The 16936-nt window shown below is 40.6% G+C and overlaps 1 protein-coding gene across 20 annotated transcripts in view; it reads right to left on the reverse strand.

The window, feature by feature from the left end:
* ANKS1B (ankyrin repeat and sterile alpha motif domain containing 1B) overlaps window positions 1-16936 on the reverse strand; it is a 1079650-nt gene that overhangs the window by 140469 nt on the left and 922245 nt on the right. The window contains exon 1 of one of the 20 annotated variants that reach the window (XM_045464949.1): window positions 9451-9557. The exons of 18 other annotated variants lie outside the window; for them this stretch is intronic. The gene's annotated coding sequence lies outside the window, so the exon portion shown is untranslated. Of the gene's footprint in view, window positions 1-8304; window positions 8433-9450; window positions 9558-16936 lie in introns of those variants that run through there. One more of the 20 variants, XM_045464948.1, reaches the window with a different exon arrangement.

Genomic DNA, 16936 nt, shown 5'->3' on the forward strand with positions numbered 1-16936 from the left:
GCAATGCTACTGACCTACGAAGAGGAAGAAAGAATTTTTAGGGATCCAGGCAGAAAAAAGGCAAATCATTTACAAAGGGTGGTCTCAGACCACACAGAAATAGTGAATGCTAGTAAACAATGGCTGCAAAATTATAAAGGAAACAAAGCATAATACAAGAACATTATACTCATATAATATATACTGAATATCAATACTCACATATTGTTCAGTTATAAAAGTAGTAAGAGGACATACTCAAATATTAAAACAAAAACAAGAACAAACCAAAGCCCTTAGAAATGCAGTAGCCACTCATCTTTCTTAAAATAAGAACAAAAAGCAATTAAGGCAATTAAGAGATGAATCAAAGAATTCAGTCAGGAGCTTATACTACAGGATGGGGAAACACTGGGTCTGTTTTAATAAAAGAATTTATACTAAACAAACTTAGTACTAATGATTATAGAAAAGAAAGTATTATAAACATGGTCAATATAAAGTAATTAAAATTATTAGCCGAGAATAGAAGACAGGCAATAATGCGACTGCATTATGTTATTGCAAAGAACCAATTTAACATATTTAAAATTGGAATATGTAGTTTTACAAAACATAATGATTCCAACTGTGAGGTGGGTTTACTGTACGGCTACTGAAGCTTAAGTTTCCAGGCCCTTCATCTACTTGGGTGATTTGCTTTCTCCCGGGCCCCAGCAGTGGGAGGGGGGTTGTTTCCACAGCAAAGCTTTCATAAGATCTTGCTTTTGTACAATTGGTAAAATATACTCTATTTTCTTTTTAAACATTTTATTAGTTAACGTTACTTAAGCTTAGTAATTCTTTAAACCATGAATTGGGCAACAAACCAAAGTGGTATTAGCCCTACCACTGACTTTGTTGTTTTTGTTTTTTAGTTTTTTAAATTTGAGTAGAGTTGACACACAATGTCACATTAGTTTCAGGATACAACATAGTGATTCAACGTCTCTATACCTTATGCTGTGCTCACCCCAAGGGTAGCTACCATCTGTCACCATACAAAGCTATTACAGTACCATTGACTGTAGTCCCCATACTGTACCTTTTATTCCCATGACTTGTTCATTCCATAACTGGAAGCCTGTATCTCCCGCTCCCCTTCACCCATTTTGCCCACCCCCCACCCCCTTCCTTCTGGCAACCATCAGTTTACTCATTGTATTTATAGGTCTGATTCTCCTTTTTGTTTGATTACTCATTTGTTTTTTGTTTTTTTGTTTTTTTTTTTTTTACGTTTATTTATTTTTGGGACAGAGAGAGACAGAGCATGAACGGGGGAGGGGCAGAGAGAGAGGGAGACACAGAATTGGAAACAGGCTCCAGGCTCTGAGCCATCAGCCCAGAGCCTGACGCGGGGCTGGAACTCACGGACCGCGAGATCGTGACCTGGCTGAAGTCGGACGCTTAACCGACTGCGCCACCCAGGCGCCCCTGTTTTATTTTTTAGATTCCAGAAGAATGAAATCGTATCTGTCTTTCTCAGTCTGACTTGCTTTATTTACTTAACATAATACCCCAGGTCCATCCATGTTGTTGCAAATGGCAAGATCTCATCTTCTTTATGGCTGTGTAATGTTCCATTGAAATATACTCCATTTTCTTGAAGAAGAGTCCTAAATTCTCAATTCTTAAGTCCCACAAAAGCTCAGTTCACTCTTGCTCAAACCTCCTAGCATTTTTCATAACCATTTCTCTTAACCATCAGGGGAGATCTTTTAGGAAATAATTCTTGTGGTAAAGAGATATTTGAAGTTCAACAGTTATTTAGCTTTTTTTTTAACCTCCATTTTTTCTGCTGTTAAATATAAGAAATTAAATTAAAAGGCTCCTTCTTTTAAAATAGCATTTCTAGTAAAATTCCACTGTTGCCATTGTTATAAAAGTATTTCTTTCCTTCATGCATCTATTTATCAATCACTTTGCATATATGCATAGCGATATATGCCACCAGAGCGACTGTAATTGTGCTTGCAGATAAAGACAGCCTAGAACACTGCTGAGGGATTCATAAACCTATCAACAGATGGTGTTAACCCATTTTATTTCCTAATTTCAGTGTCTGAAGTTGCTCACCAGTTTTCTATGTACAGTTTACAGCATGCTAAAACACTTTTGTTCAGTTCTCTGTATCTGTAAACAGCCATGTATTCTCTGATGGTTACCTGCAGTGGCACCCTGTATGAAAATAAAGACTTCTTGCCATAAAAAAAATATGTCTTCCATGATTATCAGTCTCATGTTACAGATGGTTATTTCTGAGTGGTGGGATTTAGGGTAATTTGAAAATTTTAATATTTGCCTTGTGCACATCACCTGAGTAATTATGATCACATATCAAAATATCAAAAATAATACAGTGATTATTTTCCTTAAAAATGCCAAGATAATAACAGATGTTGAGATGGTGAGAACTATGGAGAATGGCTATTTCCTTCTTTGTATTTTCCTGTACTTGCAGAATTTCAAAACACTTTTCACTCTTTGAAATTGTGACGCTTTCCACATCTCTTCTTTGTTTACTGCCACAACCCAGTCCAAATCACGATCATTTCTCACCTGGACTACTTTAACAGTCTTCTTGTGGTTTCTCTGTGTCTTTTCTTGCCCGAGTAGTATCCAGTCTTCACAGAGCTGCAAGTGTATTCTTTTCAAAGGTAAAGCAATCACGCTTCTGCTTTAAATTCTCCATTTGTTCCACACTGTTTTCAGAACAAAACCCAGACTCTTCGCCATGACTGATAAGGTTGACCTGCAACCCCACAGGACTGCTCTCGTTTGCCTAAACACACTGCATTTGTTTCCTCAAGGGCTTTTCCACATGCAGTTCCCTTTGCCTGCCTGGGAAGCTCTTTCCCCAGAATCTCTGCATGGCTGGTTCCTGCTCAGCATTCAGGTCTCTGGCTGAGGGGCACTGTCTCAGGGACACCTTCTCTGAACACGTTTTTAAAGTAGCACCCTTCCTCTCCAGGAAACTCTCAAGCACTTTACCTGTTACATGGCCTTCACAACACTTACTACTACCTGAGATTACTTTCTCTATTTGTTTATCTACTTGTTTGTATCACTCCTTCCCAACTAAATACCTGCTCTAGAGAACAAGAACCTTGTCTATTTTGTTCACTATTATATCTCCTGCCCCAAGAAAGCAGACATTCAATAAATATTTCTAGAAGACAGCAGACAACCAATAAATATTTCTCAAGTGAAAGAATACATACAGAGATTGTTTCTTGGCTTAAAAGGAAGGATTTTTATATGCAAAGCTGTCTTTTAAGCCAGTTGCTTAGAATTCAGAATGCATATTCCTTCAAATAAGCTACAGTATAAATAATAATTAAATATTAAAGTTAGCTCACAAAAGTCTACTAGACCCACAATGGAATAAAATTCTGCATACGTGCAACAAAAATTCAAGCAAATCAACATGATGAATTATCATTGGCATAATGTACAATTAAAAAGAAATATTTTGATTAATTTAAATGTGAACAAATTACAAATATTATTTATCTTTCATATGGGTGGAGATATTTGTGGGTATTCTAAAAGGGACCTCAGGGCATTCTGAGGGCTCTAGAGCTTTCTGGTCCTGGTTTTTTATTGGATATAAGCTCACTCATAAAATGTATAGCTTTTGGCTCCTTTCTTAACAGACATATCAGACCCTGAATGCTCACCAGTCATGACTTGGGTCATTGTTTTCTTAAAAACATTTTTTTTAATGTTTGTTTATTTTTGAGAGAGAAAGAGAGCGTGAGTGGGTTGGGGGCAGAGAGAGAGGGAGACACAGAATCCGAAGCAGTCTCCAGGCTCTGAACTGTCAGCACAGAGCCTGATGTGGGGCTTGAACTCATGAACAGTGAGATCATGACCCGAGCAAAGTCGGATGCTTAACCGACTGAGCCAGGCGCCCCTTGGGTCACTGTTTTTATAAAAAATGTAAAATAGGAAAAAACAGAGCAGTATTCTGGAAGTACTAGGCGAGGGGACTAAGGAAAAGGATTAAAGAATGTGTGTGATCTGAAAAAATACCAGAACTAAGAGCCGTGAATGAGAGGAAAGAAAAAGTCAGGGATGAGTGGTCAGGAGAAGATGGGGGGAGAAGAGGTTCTCCCATTAGTGATGAAGAAATTTCACCATCTAAGACAGGTTCCCTGACTGGAGAACTTCAGGGTGGGTAAAAGAAGGGAGAGCCAGTGTGTAAACAATGTTGAAACTTGGGAGGGACTATATATTTTTAATTTGAAGCTTTGTCCCAAATTTGGTTTGGCATGAGTGTTTATGACTAATCTACCAGTAGGGTGAAATAAATAGCATCATTCATATCAGGAGTATCAACCAACCCTTGGGAGATGTTGGGGAGGCAATGCCAGACCTTCCATTCCTGAGGGATAGCTATACTACAGGAAAACAATTTGAACCAATTATTTTTATACTAAGTTGACAGTTAGGACAGAAAAAAAAATGCATTAAGAGCCAAGAGATACTGCATATGGTCTGCAAGTCTTTTCTGGAGAAGTGAATCATGGAGATACAGAGAAGCAGCTTATTTTTGCACTTACATTTTATATTTCTAGAAAAATAACTACAACATGGTCATGATTTCTAAACACAGGGAAATGAGACTTTTATGAAGCTCACACAACACAAAACTCACCACCTGTTGCAGCTACAACTATACGCGAGTCACTCCGAAGCCTTAATTAAAACCAAGAACAGACCACAGAACTTATGGCAACCAAAAAATTACCTTAATTGAAATGGGCTAAAATGAGAGGATGCTCAAATAGTCTTAACATACAACTTTCTCCTGCCAAGAGTCTTGGTTTTAAAATGGCCACAAAACCCTCACCTGACTAATGTTACTAAGTACCGTTTAAACATATAGCCAAGCAGCACTGAGATTATTCTGGGGGCACCTGCTGATTCTAACAGTCTTCTATGCACTGCAAGGGCAGTTGTCTGTAGTGACAGAGGTGTCTCCAGGAAAATCTCAATGCAGTCATTGATTTTCCAGACCACATCCTTGTGGTTAGTCCTGGGAGGTCAGCGGTTTCAGTTTAGTTACATTAATTCCAAGCCCCAAAGGATGTATCCATAAAAGTCATTTATAGAACAACTTTGTTTTGAGATTTACCTAAAAACATATTATCAAGTATTCGGTAACCAAGGGGGAGCAGAAAATGCATTTTTGCTTTTTCCAGTTCAAGTTTTGGTCTGACCTTCTCTGCATTTCCTCCTATTCTCATATAAGAAAACTACCAGTTTACTACCAGTAAACTTTGCTCTGTAAATACCAGAACTAGGAATTTTTAGGGAATTTTTAGGAAAAATTTTTAGGGAATTAATCTTGGAGTTTCATCTAAACAAGCTAATATATCCTCACAATTAAAAAAAATGACTCAGCTTAATCATATTTTGACTTCTAAAAAAATCTTACAATTGCATGAAGAGAAAAATCAGATGAACAAGAATGGTTTTCATCTCACACTGGAATTATAAGAAAGGTTAATTTTTACATGAAAATTACATCTACATAAAAATAGATTTCTGGAACAATGCATTATTGACAGTTATGTGGGAAGATAAATGCACTCATGTAAATGTTCTTTCTCAAGCAAATTATTAAATATATTGACAGTACTGCACTTTGAAAGCAATCATTTTAAAGAAATCAAATATTAATACAAGTGTAAAGACATCACAGCTAATGTAATCTCTAATTCAAAGAAATATGTATGCAACAATTTTTTCCCAAGGCTTATCGATATACACTGCTATTAAAGTCAATGGCAAACATTTATGCTTTGTTATTGTTTATTGTCCATGGAAGGAAAACATAGCTGGCCAATTGGTAAATCTGGATTCTGTTCACACATCTGTTAATTACTGGTGGCTTATGAAAGACCTTGGACTTTAATTACTGGTATTGGCACTTGTAAATACTAAGTAAGTCTCAGTTACTGCTGTAGGTCCAAAATATGGAAAAATCAAACATATCTATGGAAATGCAAATGTTTTACCCATGACCATTAATGACTTTAATCAAGCAGATCTCCAAATTAATTTTGCTAATTGTTCATTCCTCCCGGGACATTAAGTGGCTTGATGGATATTCCTGTGACATGTGTTGACACTAGCATCTGCTCAGAAATAGGGACATCAATAAACTCTACCCTGTGTCTCTATAGACTCTGCCAGCGCTATAAACACTGACAATGCCAAAGCATTGATTTCAATGTAACATTTGCAGAACATGTCTGCCTTACATTTAGAGAAAGGATAAACCTGCTTTAAAACCCATGGCACTCAAAAGTGCTTACTCAATGAATGCTGCAATGAGAATGACTTGATAATAAACTGTTAAATATCTCCCAACATTTACAAGAGGATAATAACATTACAAATGATTACTGGGAATGCCTGCCCTGTATAATGTACTGTCTACTAATTTATACTCCATTTGGAGCATGTAGAGTAACTTTAAACAAATACTACTATCTAAAAGAAAGCAATTCCTTAACATTTCATACCTGCTATACCATTTGCAGTAAATTAATAGACAAGAAATATATCAGAAATCAATGTATGAAATGTATGAAAAATTGGTTGAACCTGCAAGCTTTTAGATTGTTAATAACAGTGATTATCATTTTAAATTGCTGACAAATAAATGCACTTATACAGTTTTTTTTTTTTAATTTTTTTTTTTCAACATTTATTTATTTTTGGGACAGAGAGAGACAGAGCATGAATGGGGGAGGGGCAGAGAGAGAGGGAGACACAGAATCGGAAACAGGCTCCAGGCTCTGAGCCATCAGCCCAGAGCCTGACGCGGGGCTCGAACTCACGGACCGCGAGATCGTGACCTGGCTGAAGCCGGACGCTTAACCGACTGCGCCACCCAGGCGCCCCTATACAGTTTTGTTAAAAATTCATTATCTTAAAGTATCTTACTTAATATTGCACCATGCTATATTTCAAAATTATTCTAATGGAGATTTGATCTCCAAGTAGAGGCAAAACACTTTGCTCTCTCTCTGGTTCCCCTTAGCAGAACTGTAACAATGTAGGGTCTCTCATTTCTGATATACTGATGAACGGTCACTTTACTATCACTGATTAAGGAAAAAATATTGCTTCTACTAAAAGTGCCAAAGTGCATCAAGCAAAGTAATTCCAATGCGGTAAAATTAAGTTTGGCAATCAGCAAAGGCAGGACTAAGTTCCCATCCTTGAACACGAAGCTCTAATTCTTCTTCACTGCTTTTTCCAAAAATCATTATCTCCCCCTGCATTCCGAAGCTTCTTTGTAACAATGTTTTTGTATGACACTGTCACTAGGTCTCCCAGGTAGCATAAATCTGTTTTAATTTCATTTGTACCAGACCAGTTACACCTTTCTCCACCACCTGAGTCCAGGAGGATCACTGCCATCACACCAAGTCCTACTCAGGACTGACAGAATAACAGAACGGATCACTTCTGAAGAAGGCTTTATGGTGGAATAATGCCAGCACAAGTCATTATAGCCTATTTTGTCACACACCCATCAACAACACGGACTCAAATAACCAAGCACCACTGGCATCTCCTTGCCGAAGCTCATCCGCTGAGTACAAAGAACGCAGGTTTTGAAGCAACCTCTAAGACGTTTTCTAATTTTCTTTCCTCTTTCCCTTTCGGCTCCAAACTTCAACAGGACTCTCGGAGGAGAATTATAGACTCCCTTGATAACTTGTGTCAACGTTCAGACAAGTCTTCGGTTGGACATAATTCCTCATGTTGCCCTTCCAACACTGTTGCCTCTAATTCTGTCTTTCCAGATTCAAGAGTCCCCATAACATGTATACTAACCTAAGTGTCTAAGAATCATAGAGCTCAAAGTTCTTATGCCTTCATTCTACAGATACAACATATTGGGTATATATATATGCAGCACTGGGACTGAATTTTTAGTCTTCTAAACTAACATCTCAGTGGTTCAGGGAGGAGAAATGATAACTGCAGGGAGGACTAGCATTCCTGGTCAGTCTCTGAAAATGCAAAGCCTTCCTGAGCTGCCCATTTGTTTTAGGGGCTCATGTTTGCAGACAGCTGGTTTTGGAGAGAGAGAGAGAGAGAGAAACAACTAACCAACCAGCCACACAAAAAACCGCGGCAGTGGCAGTATCCTTATAAAAACAAGTCCTTGTTTAGCTTTGGCAAGTTTTAGCCTGGAGTAAAATTACATCCAAGTTACAACCACGGAAATTGGGATTTCAATAGAAATGCTGACCCGACCTTGACGAAAGCAGTAAACTGCGGTCTCTGCTGCTCTGTTACTGTTCTCCAAGGCGTACCACTGGAAAGTCCATGCCGACGTCCCCCTCCGATTAATCAATGTATGAAAAACACGAGGGGAGAGGGCACGCTCAACATCAACCCTTCCAGTGTCTATTCTTCCTGCTACTCCTCAGAGGTAATTCAAAGCGCACCTGAAAATTACATGGCTTTTTAATTTTGAAGACAAATGACCTTTGGAAAATATATACTCATGAAAGTCAAACCATTTGGAGAGACATCCAGTAATTTACCGCTTCAAACTCCTCGCAACCGCGAAGACGAGGAAAGGAAAGGGAAAACCAATAACCAAACCACGTTAGAAAAAAAAGAAAAAAAAAAAAAAAAAAAAAAAAAAGCCCACACAGTAGAGACCGCTAGCCTGGGCTGCAACAAATGCCCCTGCAAACCCTTTCCGCAGCACTCCCGGATTTTCCGACCCGGCTTCCCGTTTGCTTTCCTGCCCCAGCTGCAGCACCACTTCTCACAACCGCATCTTGGCGAGCCGGGGCCGTGGGCAGCGGGGGAAGCCGTGCCCCGCGCCGCCCGCTGCCGCCCCGCTACTCACCCGAGCCGGTCGGCGCTAGCGACGGCAGCGGCCGCGGGCTTGGCTGCGAGCCGGGATCCGCGAGGGCTGGCGGGCTCTGGCCCCCGTGGACGCGGACATGTGGCTGGAACCTCCGCTCCCCTAGCCGTTGCCTCTGAGCATCTTTCTGGGCGCCCCCAGCGCAAGCGAGCGGCGAGGCGAGGGCGAGCGCGCCGAGGAGGGGCGGGAGAGGCGCCGAGCCTGGCCGCGCCGCGCCGCGCTGCGCCGAGCGCCGGGCTCTCCCCGCCAGCTCCCCGGGCCCGCGCGCGCGCGCCCCCCGCCGCGCCCCCCACCCCGCCGCGCGCCCTCGCACGCGCCCGGCCCCACGCGGCGCGCGCCAGCCCGGGCGACGGCGGCGGCGGCGGCGGCGGCAGCGGCAGCTGCGGCGGCGGCGGCGCGTCCTCCCCCGAGGGCCGTCTCCAGGGCTGCTGGCGGCGCTCTCCATTGTTCTGCCGCTGCTTCCCGGGGGTGGGCGGCTGGGGCGGTGGGAGGTGTCGGCTTAGTTGCCGGGGAGGGCTTACCACTCAGTCGGACCCTAACTGCGAGAGCAACGCGGGCCCGGGCGCGGCGCGCGGGGGCTGCAGGGCGCCTAGCACCGCGGGCTGCCGGCGCGCGGGGGCTTCCTCCTCCCGCACTCGCTCCTGCTCGGCGCCGGGCGCATCCTGTGTTACTATGGATATTCTCGCTCTTCGCCGCCCCCTCCTCGCACTCCGAGAGGCCGCCGCAGCGGCAGCAGCCAGGCAGCTCCGCAGGCGCCCAGGTGACCAGCTCGGCAGCGGCAGCAGCAGCAGCAGCAGCGGTGGCAGCAGCCGCCACCGCCGCCGTCACTGCCGTCGCAGCCGCTGGGGAGAGGAGGAGGAGGGAAAGGGGGAGAAGGAAGGTCCTGCTCTACTCCTGAGGCCACCTCGTGTTTCCTACCACCAACCGAGCTGCTACGAGTTCACGACTCAAGAGAAGAAGCCACAGCAACCCTCAACTTGTGTGGACTGGTGGCACCACCCGAGAGACTAGAGTTCCACCTGTTCTCGGAGGGGAATGATCAGCCCCCAGTAGACCTGGAGGGCTACGGTTAACATTCGCCCTTTATCCCTGCCCCGCCCCCCGCTGCGCCGTTTCCACTAGTTACCATTGTACTACTACAAACAGTTGTATGAGTTTATGCTCTTCAAAATTATGCCAATTAAAAGAAGGACACCTTACCTTAAGTGACAAGGCTTTTCACCCATTTTTTAAAAATCCCAACAGTTCTTTCTTGCCATAAAGAAATAAAAATTATGTGTGGTTTACAGACTGCTTAATTCCATAACATTTGAATGAACATATCTGGCAACCCACGCACTTCAGTTCTTTGGTGTTCCAACGTTCCATCCAAAAGTGTGAGTTGCCCACTTAGTCTGGGATGAGAACCACAGATTCCCACAAAGGATACCCATCGTCTGAAAACAAAGTAACAGCACCCCACTGTCTGTGAAAAAATGGTTTGGAATGAGATACCTTAAGTATTTATGGAAATGTATAACATGATGATGAACTCCAGTACTAATCAATCTGTTTTTTAGGGTACTTTCAGTTTCTGAACTTTAAAAGTGCACATTTATTGCTTTAAAACCAAAGAAAACAAAGACTTTGATCAACTGCAAAAAATAGCTACTAAAATAGAAATGTGAATCAATTTTCAAATAATAGGCAACACTTACTGAGCACCTATGATCCGCCAGCCATCTGTGAATTATCTCATTTAATTTTCAGAACTCTATGAGGTCAGTTTCATTATTATCTTCACTTTACAGATGAAAAATAACAGGCTTAGAGAGATCTGCAGCTAGTAGTTATGGGACACCATTCACTTCCTTAAACAAGAAACTCTAAATGTCTACCGTTTTGTCTATTTTCATGTCATTGTCTGCTTTTGTGAAGTTCACATTAATAGTATACTCTGAAGCCACCCTGCTAGCAAGAGGCAGGGCCAGGATAATAAACCCCAGGCCTGTGAGACTCCAAAGTGTGAGCACTTATGTGTATAGAAAGGTTTCTCATTTACATAAGGAGTTTGTGAAGCCTTTTGATTTTATAGGTTATATATTAGAGAAAGAGAAACAGATTGGACATGATCTACCTTCTTGACTGGGGCATGTTTGGATCTCTCTGGTTTTTGGAGATCAGCACGCTTTCAGTGGGTTTGGGATTCAGGCCATTTAGTTCTATCTCTCACTGTGCAACCAAACACATGAGACTTGGGGTGGAATAGGTGTTTTCTTGGTTTCCCAATCATGTGAATGACTGAAGAATCACATTTCCCAGGGCATCATTCTCTTCTGAGTATTTTTCTCTAGCAACAATATTGGGCTCTGTCAAAAAGATGCTGTTTGTTAGCGATGAACTACAGGCTCTTTAGAAAACAGGTGTGCTCTCATTTTTGTATCATCAAGTCTTCTGCACTCTGGACTCATTTGGGACCTATAGGCCTTTTTGTGTCTGTGCCACCTCAAGAGAATGGTGGAAATCTAATTCTCTGTTAGCATTTATGCTTGGCTAAGTGCAAACTCTTCTTGAGGGAGCTGAGAAAGTTGCTGTCCATGGTGGCTGGTACTGATGGTCCATTCAGCAAAATCAGCTCACATATTAAATACTATAGACCTGGAAATTAACTTCATCCTGGCACTAATGAAATTTGGCAATAACCTCCAGATATGCATATCAAAATATAAAGGTTTTACCAGTGTAGTCTCCCACTGGTTTGGGTAGAAACATTAAATAATTCACCGAAGAATGACTTTTTACTGTTTGGCACTAAAATAGCCCCTACTTACATAGTTAAAATTTTAGACATTTTAATGCTATAGAACAGCATAAAAAATATAAGAGATCATCTTCTGAAACCCTCTAATATTGTAGAAAAGGAGATTGAGGCCAAGAATGGTTAAGTCACTTGCCCAAGGACCTACCCTAACTAGAGACAGGAGCAAAACCATGAATTCTTGCCACTTGTTCACACACTTACCATGATATTAAGATGACCCAGGGTAGTCAATGTCAGACTTATTTTTTCCCAGGAATTTTACATTTTTGCTAAAAATCAGTAAATTTATAATTTATGTTATTTAAAATGTTAATAATACATAGTCTATGTTCTTTTACTTGGGGGATCTACATTTCATTTTTAATATACTGGTTATATTAAGTAATTTATTGTTCCTTGCAACATGAGACAAATTAGAAAAAAAACTCTTATAGTACCAATTCTAAACTGCCTTATATCCTAGTGAAAAGTAAAGCATCCATCCCAAGTCATCAAGAATGCAACCCTCTCCAACATACACTATTTATTTAAGAACAGCAATTTTATATCAGAAAGGACTAATATTTGGGATTCCCAATCTCCTGTATTCTTCCTTTGCATTAAAAAATATTATCCAGAAGACCACGTTGAATATTTTAGTCTCACAAAGTCTAAAGATGGTGGTATATTCTGAAAGAGATATGTAAAACACTAATATGAGTCCATTTGTGTAGATTTAGAGGAATAAAATTACATTAATTGATTCCTTTGTTTTGATGTAGTATTGTGCAGTGGTTAATTAAGCTTTCAATTTTGGAATCAGACCTATGGGTTCAAGTAATGGCTATTCCACTTAACAGTTTTATAATCTTGAGTAAGTTACTAAAATTTTTTGAGCCTTATTTTTCCAACTTGTGAAATGTATGGGATAATAACAGAAATTACTTCGCAGAGCTGTTGTTAGGAGGAAATGAGATTACACACGTTTGGTGCTCTTTTTGATGTGCCATTTTGGCTTGGTTATAGTACCCATTTACCTAATCAAACACTAATCTAGGGGTTGCTGTGAAAGTATTTTGTAGGTGTGATTAAAGTCCATAATCAGTTGACTTTAAGTAAGAGACATTACTCTAGATAATCTGATTCAATCAGCTAAAAGGCCTTAGGAGCAGAACTGAGGCTTCCCTGAAGAAAAAGCAGCTCTATCAGTGAATGGCAATTTCAGTCCCTGCCTAAGAGTTCCAGCCTGCCCTTTCTGATGGCCTGCCCTACAGATTTCAGACTACCTAGCCAGTCCTCACAATTACATAGGCTAATTCATTGCAATAAATCTCCTGGTATATACTTACTACTGTTTTTGTTTCTCTGAGTAAGCCCTAACTTATAAACTTTGTAAAGTACTAACTGTAGAATCTGGCACATGATAAACACCCCCAAAATGTTAACTCAAATGTTTTTTATAAAAACCTTTACTGTATACCCCTCACATTCACAGCATCCAGGTATGCACTTTGATAAAAAAGTCTCAGAGTTCTGAAATAAAATAGGGATAGATGCCTATTACGTTCAATGATAGCAACTCTAACCAGGAAAGGATTTAATGTTTTAGTAAAATTTCCAGGAAAACAAGGGAAATGAACCAACCAGGGCTGATTATTTTATCTGGAGCTATGTAGGAGAATCATGCAAATCTAGTATGATGATGTTTCCTGGGTTAGGAATGAATAAAAAAATGAATAAAAAGGTAGGCACTCCTTTCTCAATAGATCCAGATATATTTAGCATCTAACACCAAAAAGATCAGTTTTCATGGATCAACATGTAATTCCATGGTGTAATACAAATTTATTTATGACTATTGGTCTCTAACCAACTAGAATTATACATTTAAGAGAACTGCTTTGAATTCTTGGAGAAAGAAATACTCTCATACTTAAAAATATTAAAGGAAAAGACCAGGTCAGTAAACAAAGTGCAGGGAGGAGTTCTCAGATATAAATAGGATTAAAAGGTGATGGGAAAGTAAGAGAGAGTGAGAACCTTTTGACTTTATATTAAAGATCTGATAACTTAGATTCCATTTTAACAAATGCACATGTTAAGTCTTGTATGTGTGTGTGTATTCACTAGAGAGAGCTGTCCCATGATCCTTTATACCACATTAATGATTTTTTTAAAGGTAGTGACATAAAATACTTCTACTCAGGGGTGCCTGGGTGGCTCAGTCGGTTGAGCATTCGAATTCAGTTCAGGTCATCATCTTACAGCTCGTGAGTTCAAGCCCTGTGTCACTTGGAGCCTGGACCCTGGAGCCTGCTTCAGATTCTGTGTCTCCCTCTCTCTCTGCCCTTAACCCACTTGCATTCTGTCTCTGTCTCTCTCAAAAATAAATAAACATTAAAAAAATACTTTTGCTCATTATATCAAGATTTATTGAATGCATGTGAGGTCAAACCTTGATTTGGGAGCTGAGGAATAGGAAGGTAGATTACAGATGGACTCAGACTTTGTGGAACTCTTTCTCTAGGTAACTCTAGTTTATTTTATGGATTTCAACAAATATGTATCTTATTCCAGGAAAATGCTTATATATCTCTTGTCCTACACTGGCCTAGGCAAAATTCTTTTGCTCTCATAGTAACTTTGCTTTCCCTAATAGAGAATTTATTATTTTTTGGTAATTACTTGTTTAGTTATGGCTCTCCCCATGAGATCATGAAGTCAAGGATTCTGCTTGTACTATCTTCTACTTATGTTCACTCCTAATATGCATTAGGAAAATATTTGTTGAACAAGTAAAAGAAAGCTTGGGACATGTCAAGTTTTAGTTGTTCTCCACATAGACACATACAGAAATTAAATAGAATATAAATCTGGAGCTCATGAGAGAGATAAGGGCAAGAAATATAGATTTGCTATCAGCTGATTTCCTGGTAGTTGGAAGGCTTAGAAATGGAATGCCATCAACTAGAACTATGTGTAGAATTATCAAAGAACTCTGGACAGCTCCCACATTGTCCATTTTACATGGTGGGATGAAACATGACCCACTGCTAGGCTAGAGAAATTTTAGAAACTCCACACCCAAATAAATCTTTTCAATCATGTGAACAAGTTTCTAATAAAAAGGTATTTCAGAACTAAGCTATTTTAAATATATGAATATGGATTTAAAATCATGATATTGTGGAACCTTACTTTTCAATGTGTAGAAAGCAGAGTGTTGAATTTTGGGAAAAAATATTGGTGTGTGTAGATAGGGAGCATGGGACACAAGCCAGAGAAACAGAACCTGTGTACTGGTGAAGACACAGGATCAAGGAGTTCTACAAGAGGTAGGCATCAGGGAAGGCTCTGAGTAGTGGGCATGTGTGTGTGGCTATTCATGGGTTATGTCTGCCATAGATGCAGTAAGATTCTCCCTAACCTCATGGCTTGCTTGTCATTAATGAGATAAATAAGATATAGGCTGACTTCCACTGGTCATACATTTTATTATTTGTATTGCATGACCATACTTTTGCTATGGAAAAGATTCCTTTATTTGGATAGCAAATTTAAAACAGTTTATAGACTGCCTATTAACCATGGGCATATTTACAGATCTAACTACCAAGCTAACACAACCCAGAGTGAGCAGAAGGGATTTACACTTTTTCCTGAAGGCAAGCAGTCTTGGAATCCAGGGGGAATGAATGTAAACAGGGAGGCCCATCTGCCAGGAATGTTCTGCCTCAGTCTTCTGAATTAAGACCTGGGGACTTGTTTTGGATGTTAACTACATTCAAGGCCTGTGCCACATACAGCTCCACTGAGCCATAGCTAAGACATTCATTTACAGCCTTTACTTATACCCACCCACCCCACCCCCCCCCCCCCCCCCCCCCCCCGCCGTCCCGGGAATCAATCCAGCCACACAACACAAGCGTTAAATACCTCATCCTTCTAACACCTTTAACCAACAGCGCAGCTGTGCTCAACACTCACAGCAACTTACAAGGTTATCCATGAGAAGGTAAGTCTCCAGTAACCTGATCTGGATGTCTGTTTTGCTAAGTGGGCCTACATTCCAGACTTCCTAGGGCAACCCTTTTTAAGCGAGTTAGACCATGAGATACAAATTTTGATTCAGAAAAATATGGTTTATACCACCTGGGACACTGCACTTACAGTCCTTAAGGTGGTAGAATGATGTAGAGAAAAAGGCCATAGGCTCAGACCTAGGTTCAAATTTGACTTTATCATTTAATACTGAGCAATGGTAAATATTAACTTATTGAACAGCTTGCTTAATCTTGCTGTACCTCAGTTTCTGCATCTGTGAAATGGGGATAATTGTTCTTTAAGGATTAAATGAGTGCACCTATGTAAAAATCTAGCATACTACCTGGTGCATAATAACAGTAATTATTCAACCAGAGAATTAAGTTCACCCTGGTATTAATTCATAGGTCTTTAGAATCAAGAGGCCACTCCAACTTACCAACTCAACTGAGTAACAAAGCTATTTCTCATAGTACCTTCTAGTGTGCTTCTCAGCTGTGTAAGAGCTCATGCACCTAGAAGCAGACAGAAGCTTTTTCTAATGTGGACTCATAAAAGAAGTTTTTTTTTTTCTCCACAGGATTTTGTAGAGGACAAGATAGCCTATCATTTGATGGTAATTATGTCTATCATTATGCTAATTCCCCAGCAGTGTCCATTAAGGGTGTTAACATATACTAGAGGGACAAAGGAAGAAAGAATTACATATAAATATTAAAAATAATTTTGGGTTGGAATACTTGAATCTTAGAATGGGAAGTTGTGGTTACTGTCCACTGTTTTTCTTGCTTGACACCTAGTCCCTTCTATTTCTGTTAGCAATAGTCTGTTTTTTCATTGGAGACCCACTTCTTCAGCCCTCAGCCATGAAATCCTAGAAAATTCTAGAAAAGCTGGCCATGGAGAAGACCCGTGATCCACTGGCCGGTCAAAGGATTTTGTCACTCAGTCACAGGGGATCTTTCAGGGAAGGTCAGGACCATAACTCTGCTGGAATACTAGGAAAGAGAAGCCATCTTTTCACTGAGGTTTCTGGGTTGTGATACTGACCTTGCCAGGGTGCTGGGCTTACGGCCTGGAGCTACCAAGGGCCATCTTGTGGAGAGGGTCTGCCTAAGGGTAAAGCCAGTGCAGAGGAAAGTAGAGCAGTGACACAGAGCAAGAGACTGGGTGATTCCAGTGAT

Source organism: Leopardus geoffroyi, chromosome B4 (genome assembly GCF_018350155.1).
Source record: "Leopardus geoffroyi isolate Oge1 chromosome B4, O.geoffroyi_Oge1_pat1.0, whole genome shotgun sequence".
NCBI lineage: Eukaryota > Metazoa > Chordata > Mammalia > Carnivora > Felidae > Leopardus > Leopardus geoffroyi.